Genomic DNA, 11,858 nt, shown 5'->3' on the forward strand with positions numbered 1-11,858 from the left:
AAAGGCCCTGTGGGGATGGGGTTTATTCTGTGGGATGCTGATTTCAGCCCGGGGCGGGTGTCGGGTGCGAGCTGAGCTCTCTGTGGCCTGCCCCAGCTGGGTTATACTTTTAAATAAATTTTTTCTGTGGAACTTCCCATGCCAGGATCTCAGGACTTTGACAGAAGTGCCAACTTGGCACGAATAAAGGAAAATAATTTCTTCCCTTATCTCACTCCCAGAGCTCTGCAATTGTAGTTAAAACTAGATGATTTATTAATAATTTAATGCAGTATAGTACTTGAGAAATTTTGTACTTTGTTTTTCTCGGTGGCAGACTCTGGGGAAGAATAGACCTGGAAAAAAAGAAAAAAGAGAAGTTGCTAGGCAGGGCTTAGTGTAAAAAAAACAAAATAGACTTTTTTTTTTTATCCCTATGGTCTAGGCCCACTGAGGATAAGCAAGCCAGGTTGCCCTAGCGTAGCTGTGGATAAAGTCTGGCAGATGGGAGGTTGAAGAGGGAAGGGATTGAGCAGCGAAGGAACAGGAAAGGAACAGGGCAGGGGCACGGACATGGGCTCCCTGGGGGCAGGGGTCAAAGCTGGCTGGAGGGCTGGGTTGGAGCTGACTCAGTTGGGATGGCAACAGAGTTGGGGTGCGGGGAACCTGTGAGGCCTAGGACCTGCCAAAGTCACGCTGCATTAATAAATACACCCCAAAACGTGGAGGTTTCACACGGCACATAAAGTGAGTCAAGCCTGCTATAAGTTACCAACTTTCCTGGGCAGTTGACCTCCATGTGGTGACCTGAGGACCTGGGCAGCTTCCATCTTACAGCTGTGCCTTCAAGAACACATGACTTCCCAGGTCACTGCAGAAGGGGGATGAGGGGATAGATTTCTAATGCCCAGTATGATGGCCACTAGCCACATGTGGCTATTTGTTTAAATTCATTAAAATTAAATATAATTAAAAATTCAGGTCTTCCATGCCAGAAGACTAGTGGCTGTCATAGTGGACAGTACAGGTATGGAAAGTTTCTATCTTGGCAGAAAGTTATCAGATGGAGCTGGTGGGTTCTGTGGTCACTCTGGGAGGTGATCTACGTCACTTCTGCCACATCCCACTGGTGGGAGCCAGTCTCTTAACCCCAACTGCACTGTGATACAAGCTGGGATATATGTGTGCCAGGGAAGAAAATGGAACCGGTGAGTACAGTACCCCATCTCTCTCAGGGACCACAAGGGGATCTTCTTGGCCTGACTAGGAGTGATCCAAGAACGGCCCACCTGTGGTGCATCAGGGAGCTCAGGGAAAGCGCCACAGCAGAGCAGGAGCCACAAGAGGGGTCCTCTCCAGTATCTTGTATGATCCGAAGGTGGAGCGGGAGCAGGGAAGAGGGACATAGAGGCAGAGAAAGCCCCAAAAAGAGACTAATAGCTCATTTTTTTTCTAAGCTCCCTGCATAGGAGATTAAGTCAGATTTTATTTGATTTAGAAAAATAAAGAAATTGGGTATTTTTTCCACTTCAATAGCTCTTAGACAACTTTCATATTGTGTTTTTCTGGCCCATGAAAGCAAATGAGGAACAGCCAACATGTTCCTAAGGGTTTGAGCTGGAAGCCACCATGCATTATGTGTTCTCTGCTACCTGATATCTCCTGTCAGTCCTCCCTTGGAGGTGTTGTGGATCAAGGGGAAAAACACAGACTTTACAATCCAATAGGTCAGAGTTCCATTTCTGGAACAAAAGTCAGGTCCCATGAGCAGGATTAGGATGAGGTCTGACCCGGTGGCCACACATGCAGTCCATGCCATGATGGGGAAGGAACACAGAGACTGCACACTTGGGGCGCAGAACCAAGTGTTGGGTCACAAGGGCAGCAAGACCAAAACTGGGAAAGCAATTCAGGATGTCAGAAGCCGGGAAGATCAGGAAAAATTCAGGAAGCACAATGCAAGGCAGGTCAGGGCAAAAGGTTCACGTTGAATTCTCTGACTGTCCTGAGGGCCTTGGAGAATAGGATCCGATATTGCCAGCCAAAGGGATCAGGATCAGGCCTTGGGCAGACTCTCAACCTCTCTGAGTCTGTCTCTGCATCTTGGCCAATGAAATGGTCATTCCTGCTTCCATTTGTGGCAATGAAGACTAGGGGACATCTAACAAGTTTTCTTTATTTAATCTTCTTTTGTTGTTCATTTAGATTCTACCAAATCTTTTCAAACCTAGTTGAAACCGTGACTCCTTCGTGATGTTCGTGTGTGTGTGTGCATGTGTGCATAGTTTCTCAACTAGAATATGAGATTGTTATAAGTAGAGAACTCGCTCAGAGTAGACTTACAATAGATCTTCAGTGAGTTATTTTGTTACGTTAGATAGGCTAGGGGCCTCACTGGTCAAGCGTGAGGTCTATTTTGGACAGAATGATAACTGACATGAGCTTTTAATTGATAACCCAGACATGACTCTGGGTCGTTGTGTCAAAGAAACCAGTTCTAAAAGCAAAAGAAGTTATTCTTCTGAAAGCATAAATCTCAAGGCTTGTCTCTAGAATTCTGTGGCTAATTCTGCCCACAAGCATCAAGAAGAACATTTCACAAAAAGTCCAGAGAGAGGGACATGGATGGGGTGTCTTCTACCATGGTGGGGGCTGGGGGGGACTCCACTGCCTGGGAACAGAGGCTGCGAGACAACAGGATGAAGATGCCAGAGGAAAGCCCAGCTCAGTCACAAACACTAAACAAAAAGACAGAGAATCCTTAAAGTTTGAGGGAGGTTGTCTTGGTGACAAATAGAAGGAAAATATTGTTTACTACGCAGGCTATAAACATATGGAGCAAATTCCGCTGAGGATGTCAGGGGAAATTATAAATAGATTCAAAATGGATTCAGATAAATTCATGCATACTAGACCTAATTAATAGGGTCTTAAGGGAAATTTGAGAATATTCTGTAGGCATCACTAATATTTGGAGATCAACATCACATAGGAAAACTGCAGTACTCACCCAGCACACATCTCCCAGCACCCGAGTCAGAGATAAACTGGTATGGGGGATCACTAGCCTGACATTCTGTGATTTTTATTAGGTTCTTTTCTTTTTATATCTTGGAGTCAAAAGCCTTAGAGTTCTCCTACACTGAATGAGATTAAGCAAATTTAGAGGGAATGGAAGGGTAGCTTGAAAAAAATGGTTTTTTCAAGAAATGTTTTTTTGTAGCAGAGAACACATAATGCATTTTTAAAAAATGGTTTTTTCAGAAAAAAATGTTTCTGGGAGGAAAGGTACTTTACCAGTACTAAATAATTTGTAAATACAGACAACATCCTTCATTCCAAATAACCCAGTTAAACCAGTCCTGGCATTTATTCAACCTCCAAAGCAGTCCATATGGCCCCGATGTTTGCCAGTTAGATGTGTATTACTACCAGCCGTCAGAAGCTTATCTTGCCCTGAAGACAGGAGTAAGCTTGTGCTTTAAGCCACACTCAAGCAGAAAATGCAAGAGAGAAAGGAAGTGGGTGGAGCCTGCTGTTCCTGGACATAAAAAACAAAACAAAACAGAGCAGTGCGCCCGGCGGTCCTGCGGATCTGATTCTTGCTTCAACAGTGTTTGGACGGAACAGACCCAGGGACGCCCCTCCAACCCGCCAATGACCACTCTCCAACCTCTTTTCTAGTCGCAACCTTGGGAGCCATCTTCTTGGCCACCCGCTGCCTCCGGGACCAGCCAACAGCCAATTTCGAGCTTACCTTACCACCAATCAACCATGAGCTCCCAGATTCGTCAGAATTATTCCACCGAGGTGGAGGCCGCCATCAACCGCCGGCTCAACATGCATCTGCGGGTCTCTTACACCTACCTCTCTCTGGGCTTCTATTTCGACCGTGACGATGTGGCCCTGGAAGGTGTGGGCCACTTCTAACGCGAGTTGGCTGAGGAGAAGCGCGAGGGCGCAGAGCGTCTCTTGAAGATGCAAAACCAGCGTGGCGGCCGCGCCCTCTTCCAGGACGTCCAGAAGCCGTCCCAAGATGAGTGGGGGAAAATCCTGGATGCCATGGAAGCTGCCCTGGTTCTGGAGAAGAGCCTGAACCAGGCCCTTTTGGATCTGCATGCCCTGGGTTCTGCCCGCACAGACCCCCATCTCTGTGACTTCCTGGAGAACCACTTCCTAGATGAGGAGGTGAAACTCAAGAAGATGGGCGACCACCTGACTAACCTCCGCAGGCTGGCCGGCCCCCAGGCTGGACTGGGCGAGTATCTCTTCGAGAGGCTCACTCTCAAGCACGACTAGGAGCCTCTGGAGACCAGCAGCCTTTGAGGGGTCCCCTCTGATAGTCCCCTGGTGCCAGAGCTTGTGCCTCAGCCTCTCCCTGCAGCCACGAGGCAGCTTTTTAACCACCCTGGAGCCCTCTCCCAAGCCGTGGACCAAGTGGAAACAATAAAGCTTTTTGCAGCAAAAAAAAAAAAAAACAACAAACAAACAAAACAAAACAAAACAATTAACTTGACTAGAGAAGGGAAGGGTTGCAGTGCAGAAGAGCTTTAGAGATGTTCCAAAGTGGGCCCACCTTCTCAGTTTGTGGCTTAGGACAGGGGGTTGGAGGAGGGGGAGATGACCAGCGGAGGACACAAGGACGGGGGTGTGCAGGTGAGGACTCTGCTCTTCTCCTGCCTCCCGTCCAGGGCTCCCAAGACTAAACTATTTTAATGCTTATGCTGATTAGCTTGTTTGAGTCTGGAATGAAGAACTGTGTATGTTGACGTCTGGAATGGAAGCTGAAATGATTCCAGGGTTTTGTTGGAAATGCTAACATTAAATAAAAAGGTGTAGGTTTAAAAATGTTTCAAGAAAGTTTGGACATTCTGTCATTTGGAGTGATGCATTCAAGGAGATGTTGGAAAGCAGATGATCCATCAAGATGATGAATAATAGTACTTGCCTTAAGAACACAAAGTATTATTCTTATCCCCTCTCCCACAAAAGAAGGCTTTCTCTTATAGGTAGAACTTTGTCCTTTGCTCCGAATTGTTAGCCTCTTCTATTTTCATGGATGACAAAGTTCTGACCATCGTAATCTTTCTCCCTGTTTTGCTCCAGGAGCATATGAAGGAATGTTGTACAGGATTAGTGTGTCATTTGTCACATATTTGTAAAATCTTGCTCTCATGATTTACAGAAGATAAAGTCCATTCCAACCACCTCCACTGGGAAACCCATTGCCAACTCAGTGACATTTTAATCTTGTTTGACCCTGACCTACAGCAAGAAGTACATTTTATGTCACGACCCAGAACACAGGCATACACTCACACACACAACTGAAATACAAGTTTCATAACATAATACTTAGCCTCACTACACTGAAGTCACTCAGATACCTTCTATTCTCATCATTCATTTTTGGTAATGCTAGTCCATGTATTTATTACCCACAAACAGCTTGTGACCTGTAGGGGGAAAACTCTTGAGTATGAGAAGAATGCATACACTCAGCTCACCCCTCACAGACGTCATATTTTCAGCCAGACCTGAGCAACAGGTGGATCTGACAGATAATGGCATGCCCAATTTCCCTCACTGCCACTTCCAAGGGGGCTCCCCCACCTTTTAGGAACCCTGGAAGGAGGCCTTTCCACAACCCACATGTGCTCCTGGTCAGAATGATGAGATGGTTGAAGATCTCCCTCAATCTGCCCCTCCCATGACCGGTACCACTTCAGATCTGACAGCATCCGATGCGAAGAGCTCAATGTAACTCAGCAAATGCTGATGGACAGAATGAGGAAACAGTCTATTTGTCGTTTCTCTCTGGGTTTTAAATCTTTCCATTCTATGAATGGTGTACAAATCAGGTTCACCAATGTCATGAAATAACTTCTAGACACATAATCAAATTGTACCCAAAGCATAACCTCATCCTAGTTGATAGATTTAAGTTGCATATAAATATTAGACAGGCAGATAATGAGATGGTTATGTATGACAAAAGCTCAATAAACTTAAACTCAATAAAAACTCTTAAATAATTACATTCTTATTTATGTTACTCAATTTCCAGAAAAATAAATAAATGAGAAACCTGGGAACAGAATTTAGATATTTTAAAATATCTACAGTTCCTTAAAACTCATGTCCATCCCAATTCCCCAGATCTCTTACATTCACAGTACGGGTCAATACGAATGAATATTCATAATAGAAGAATAGCATGTTGACTTTTTGAAGGAATCAGAGGAAGTCAGAATTAATGCATGAATGCATTTTAGAAAGGCTTTTTTAACAAGGACTGAACCAAAGGAGATTTGACCTAGGTCAAGCAGAAAACTGAATTTTAAAGTCTTCCATTCATTGAAAGAAGAGCGACTATGAAGGGATAGTTTCATAAACAACACCCACAGGTCTCTCATAAGTCGTCTATAATTTTCCCACCTGAAAGACAAGCAAACTGAGACCCAGAGTGCAATTCTCACCACCTCTATGTGGCAGGGCTAAGAGTAAAGCACAGTGATTCATGGGCTCCAAGCCCATGCTTCAGAAAAAAAACAAAACAAAACTCCCTCACACGACTTCCTCAAGAATAGTTTATTTACACTTTGCTTTTTTTTTTAACTCTCCATGTGTTGATGAATTTCACTTCACAAATTACAATTTCTGCTCCTTTCATGGTGGTGATAGAAAATAAAGCCAAATTCTGGATCTCCAACCAAAATGTCATGAAGGGCCTTCATGTCTTCACCCTCTGTGGATTGCAAACCGTATATCCAAAGTGTACCTGCTGGCTTCATGGGTTGGTCACCCATAGGCCCATGGTGCGCCCCAGCTTCCGCGTCCCTGGCATCGGCCACCCTTCCCGTGCAGGCTGCGTCCTCAGAGCTTCCCCATTGGCCTGCACTGGGGCCGGGTAGACGGGCTATCAGTTACCTCCTCCAGCAACCATATCTGAAATCAGCCTCTCTTTCCCACTAATGATCCCTCAGGGAAGGAGGTTTCTCATGACTAAAAGTAAACGAGGTAGGGGGCACATTTATGATGCAAATAACAAAGATTGTGATAATTCTGGACCAAATAACACCTGTCTGGCGCCTGTTCAATTCCTGAACTCACTGTGCTGCCCCCGAAAGCTGTTCTTAACCTCCACACAAGGCCTGGCTGGGAATTCCACGGGGCTAGGTGTCTGGCCGGTTCCTCCCTGGAAAAACTCAGGGCATTTCCCCATAGGTATGGACAACTCTCTCTGGAAAAACATTTTATTTAAAAACCTATCAGTGTGCTGGTTCTGCGAAATTCCACCTAATTTAAATGCTGGACAAACTCCTTTGGCAGGCAGAAGTGCAGAGCCCTGGAGTGTGACACGGCTGAGCCTTGGGCCACGCTTCAAACAGGATCCTGCCTGTGCTCCTTCCTCAAGGAAGCCGAGGACACCAGGTAAACTTGAAAAGTGTAGGCATTGGCCAGCTTCCTGCAGAAGTTTCTAAACCCCTGCATTTCCCATCAGGACTGCTGAAAAAAAAAAAGAAGGGTCTCTCCAGGATGGTGCAGAAGGCCGTTTGGCCAGGGCCTCAAGGAGAGCCAGGGGAAGGTTCTGGGAGTGAACCAGGCTCTCTGGCCTGTCCTCATCCTTGAAGGGAAGGGAGTGGTCAGTGCAGCTGGGGATTCTGTTCCTCTAACTATTCCTGTTAACAGAGGCTTGCAAATCTTTTCATTTTCATCCTGACACGGTTAGTTTTGAAAGCTGAAGTTTCACGTTGAAAATATAATGAGAACCTTCGTGAATTCAGAATGAGATGCAGAAAATTGCACGGGTGGCATTTCTTTCTGGGGACCGGGAAAGGGAAACCCTGGTTGCAGAAAGTGGATCTGGCACCTCCCAGAATCTTTGGGTCACTGAGCGGCACACTTCTTTGGGTTCTAATTTTCCAACTTTTTTCTGAGAAATGTCACTTCCCTTTGTCTCAGTGTCATAGAGAAGGGAGACACGCTGTGGGAAAGAGCAGTGTCTGGTACTACCAAGCAATTACTCGGAATGAAAGGCTGGCCATCATGTAACTATCACTGTGGAAAAGGGAGGTCAAGAAGCAGCCAAAAAGAAAAAAAAATCAATTTTTCTAGATACTACCAGAAGAAAACCAAGTGAATGTTTGGTTTGGGCTTTGTGGGTGCCCAAATAACCAGGTAAAACAGTTTTAAAAACAGCCAATATAACTATTTTGAGTTTGTGATTTTGAACAACTGGGTTGTCTGCTATTTCCCTCCCTCAGAAAGCTCACAAGGAATGAAAGTCTACTCTGTGCATCATGGAGGGACACTGGATATTTGACAACATTTTTTCAGGGACTTTCATGGTGGCAAGTAAATTATGCCCTATTGCTTCAAAAATTATCCCCCTTTTATTGTTTGATTCCCAGATATGACTTCACATATTCCCTGTTCTTAAAGAACTTTTTGAATTCACAACACAGCCCACTGAAATCTGTGGTCTTTATTCCTGGGTGTTTTCAGTCCTGGGAAACTAGCCCTGCTGACACACCCGGGTCAGGTCTCTGCTCTGGGCGAGGTGGTCCCCAGGGGCCTCCATCGCCGCTCTGAACAATCCAAGTGCAGCTAGTGTCCCCACTCACTGGCCTTCTACATCTCTCCACACAGTTCGACCTGCATCAGTGACAGCCTCAAAAGCGAGGACCATTCTTTCTGGATGAGAGCCGAAGGAGAGGAAAGAGCCATTCTCTCCATGGGAATGAACTTGTCCCTGTTCTCTTGGTAGTGAAGTCTGTGACCTTGAAGACACTAAGAAGGATAGTTTTGCTCATTGTCAAATTCTTAATGCCATCTTTCCAAGCCATAGAAGTTGTCAGAAATAAAACGTGGACATCATGAATACATTGGAAAAAGAATGGAAAATGATCAGTTATTTGTAGATAGAGTCCCCACTTACTATCCCAAATTCATTTGATAAATGCTCCTATTCCTGGTTGACTTGACCCAGATACCCACGTGAGCAGATTATCACTGGTCTTTGCTGTCAAAGAACACTGAGTGGCTGAAGTTGGATGGAACCAAGGCTGTTTAGTTGTGAGGTGCCCTCTGCAAACTCTCTGGGTGTCCGTGCCAGACTTCTGCCTCCATACTCACTGCAGGCCAATTTTGCAGCTGACTTAGAATCCATGCAAACCCCAGGGCAAACCCAAGACTGCAGGAGTTAGATACCTCTGACCCAAAGGACAGCTCCCTGCCCTGAAAGACACACTGCATGCCCTTTTCTCTCCCATGCCCCAACAAGGACCTCCCTCGCTGAGACCAACTGGCTTGCCCTGCTTGAAGGACAAAGAAGGGAACTGTTTTTTCTATAGTGCATGAGGAAGAAGGGCAGCAACATCTTTTTTTTATTTGTGTTTTATCAATATCTTCTTCCTTTTTTTAATTTTTTATTGTTATGTTAATCACCATACATTACATCATTAGTTTTTGATGTAGTGTTCCATGATTCATTGTTTGTGCATAACACCCAGTGCTCCACGCAGAATGTACCCTCTTTAATACCCATCACCAGGCTAACCCTCCCCCCACTCTCCTCCCCTCTAGAACCCCCAGTTTGTTTCTCAGAGTCCATCGTCTCTCATGGTTCGTCTCCCCCTCCGATTTACTCCCCTTCATTCTTCCCCTCCTGCTATCTTCTTCTTTTTCTTTTTTCTTAACATATGTTGCATTATTTGTTTCAGAAGTACAGATCTGTGATTCAACAGTCTAGGGCAGCAACATCTTACCACTTCTAGTCTGTGTACCGCTTGGATCAAATCTTGAAATCTCCTTGGCCTTCAAAGACCAGAATCTTAGCCCCTCCAGCCACCATAGTTTCAGAAGGTGTACTAGAGATGTGGCCAAGGTTTTACCACTTGTATAAATGCCTAAGCCATTAGTTCTTGGTTATGGGAGATGATTTTGAAATTGGTGCCGTGGAGCTTCGCAATTTTATTTCTATAATATAGATGAGTATCCGTTTATTGGCATTCATACATACATGTTATCAAGATAGATTATTTCCATTTGGAATATGTTCTGAAAATCTAGAGCGGTTCTGACATGCCATTCAATGGAGTTTATTTGCAACTTTGTTCCCAAGCAGGAAGCGATGCTTGTTACAAAAAAGACTTAGAATGTTCCTCCATAGCTAAGGAAAAGGAGAATATGGAAGCTGGTCCCAGATGCCACACAGATGACACAGCTAGAGAAAAGGCAGATACACGGCCCAGAGAACTTTAGTTTTAGGGACAACGAGCAGAAGCAGTGTCTCCAAGGCCTCTGCTTTCATTGGTGTGGGGTGGGACCAGGCTCCCACATTTGTTAAAAAGCTCCCTAGGTGATTTCACTGTGCAGCCAGCTGGAGAACCTCTGGTTTAGAGCTTAAGTAGTAAATCAAATACAGTTCCTACCATGGTGTGATTCTGTCATTCTCAACAAATCTGCTTGCTACTTCCAAAGCACTCTGAGTTCCTTGTTTTTGTTTTTTTGTTTTTTGTTTTTGTTTTTTTGTGGGTTTGTTTGTTTTTCACAGAGAGAGAGAGAGGAAGGGAGCACAAGCAGGGGCAGCTGCAGGCAGAGGGAGAAAGAGAAGCAGGCTCCTCGCTGAGCAGGGAACCAGGTGTGGGGCTCGGTCCCAGGACCCTTGGGATCATGACCTGAACTGAAGGCAGGCACTTAACCGACTGAGACATCCAGGTACCCTCCTTGTTCTTAATAAAAGAAAATAAAATCTAAACCATCCTGAGTTACCATTTCTCACTTATCATATTGGCAAAAGTCCAATGATTTTACAATCCACCCAACGGGGAGGTTGTGGAAAAACAGCATTCTCCTGTACCGAGGGTGGAAATCTAAGAATGGTACAACCCATGAAGGGCAATTTGGCAAAATCTAGTGAAATTTCAAGTGCATTTACTCTTTGACCTAGCAATTCTACATCTGGTAATTTATCCTACAGAAGGAATTGCACACATATTTACAGTTATCTATTGCAGCATTGTTTGTAATGACAAAAGACTGGAAACAAGCCAAGTATCCATCTACAGGAGATGAGTTGAATGAATCATGATACATTCACCCAATGGAATACTATGCATCTATGGAAAACAGTGAGGATACCATCCAAAGAGATGTGGGACGATGTCAGAGCCTAGTGAAAAAGGAAAGATGCAGGAGGGTGGGAGTGGGTGAAAGTGGTCAAAATGTACAAACCCCCAGTTATATAATAAATAAGTCATGGGATATAATGTACAGCAACCTGACAGAGAGTTAACCATTCTGTATTGGAATTTTAAAGTTGTGAAGAGAGTAGATCTTAGAAGTTCTCATCACAAGAAGAGAAACTGTAACTATGTGTGATGATAGATGTTAATTAGACTTATTGTAGTGATCATATCACAATATACACATATATCAAATCATTATATTGTACACCTGAAACTGATAAAACATTATATGTCAACTGTATCACAATAAAAAATCAAAAATAAATTTAAATAAAGAAAGGCACAGAGAGTATAATAATAATGGAGAAGGACAAGAACATATTTCTCACATTTTTTGTTTTTGAGAGAGAGAGCATGTTGTTCACATTTACATAAAGCATCACTGGAATAATATATGGGAAACACATAAAAGTAGTGATAGAGAGGAAATAATGAGCTGTTAGAGAACAGGGTGGAAGGGAAGATGTGTGGGAGTCAGACTCCTCAATCTATACCTTTTTATATTTGACTTTTGAATCATGGATTTTATATTTGACTTTGAATCATCCGAGTTACACACACACACACACACAGGGTGATCAAATACAAATATCTAAACTGGACAAGTCTTACTTGATGTTTGGTCAA

At 44.2% G+C, this 11,858-nt stretch overlaps 1 pseudogene; it reads left to right on the forward strand.

Annotated features, from left to right (window-relative positions):
• The first annotated feature begins 3,558 nt into the window (after window positions 1-3,558).
• Window positions 3,559-4,483, forward strand: LOC113912711 (annotated as a pseudogene).
• The last annotated feature ends 7,375 nt before the right edge of the window (window positions 4,484-11,858 follow it).

This window comes from Zalophus californianus, chromosome 14, assembly GCF_009762305.2.
Source record: "Zalophus californianus isolate mZalCal1 chromosome 14, mZalCal1.pri.v2, whole genome shotgun sequence".
NCBI lineage: Eukaryota > Metazoa > Chordata > Mammalia > Carnivora > Otariidae > Zalophus > Zalophus californianus.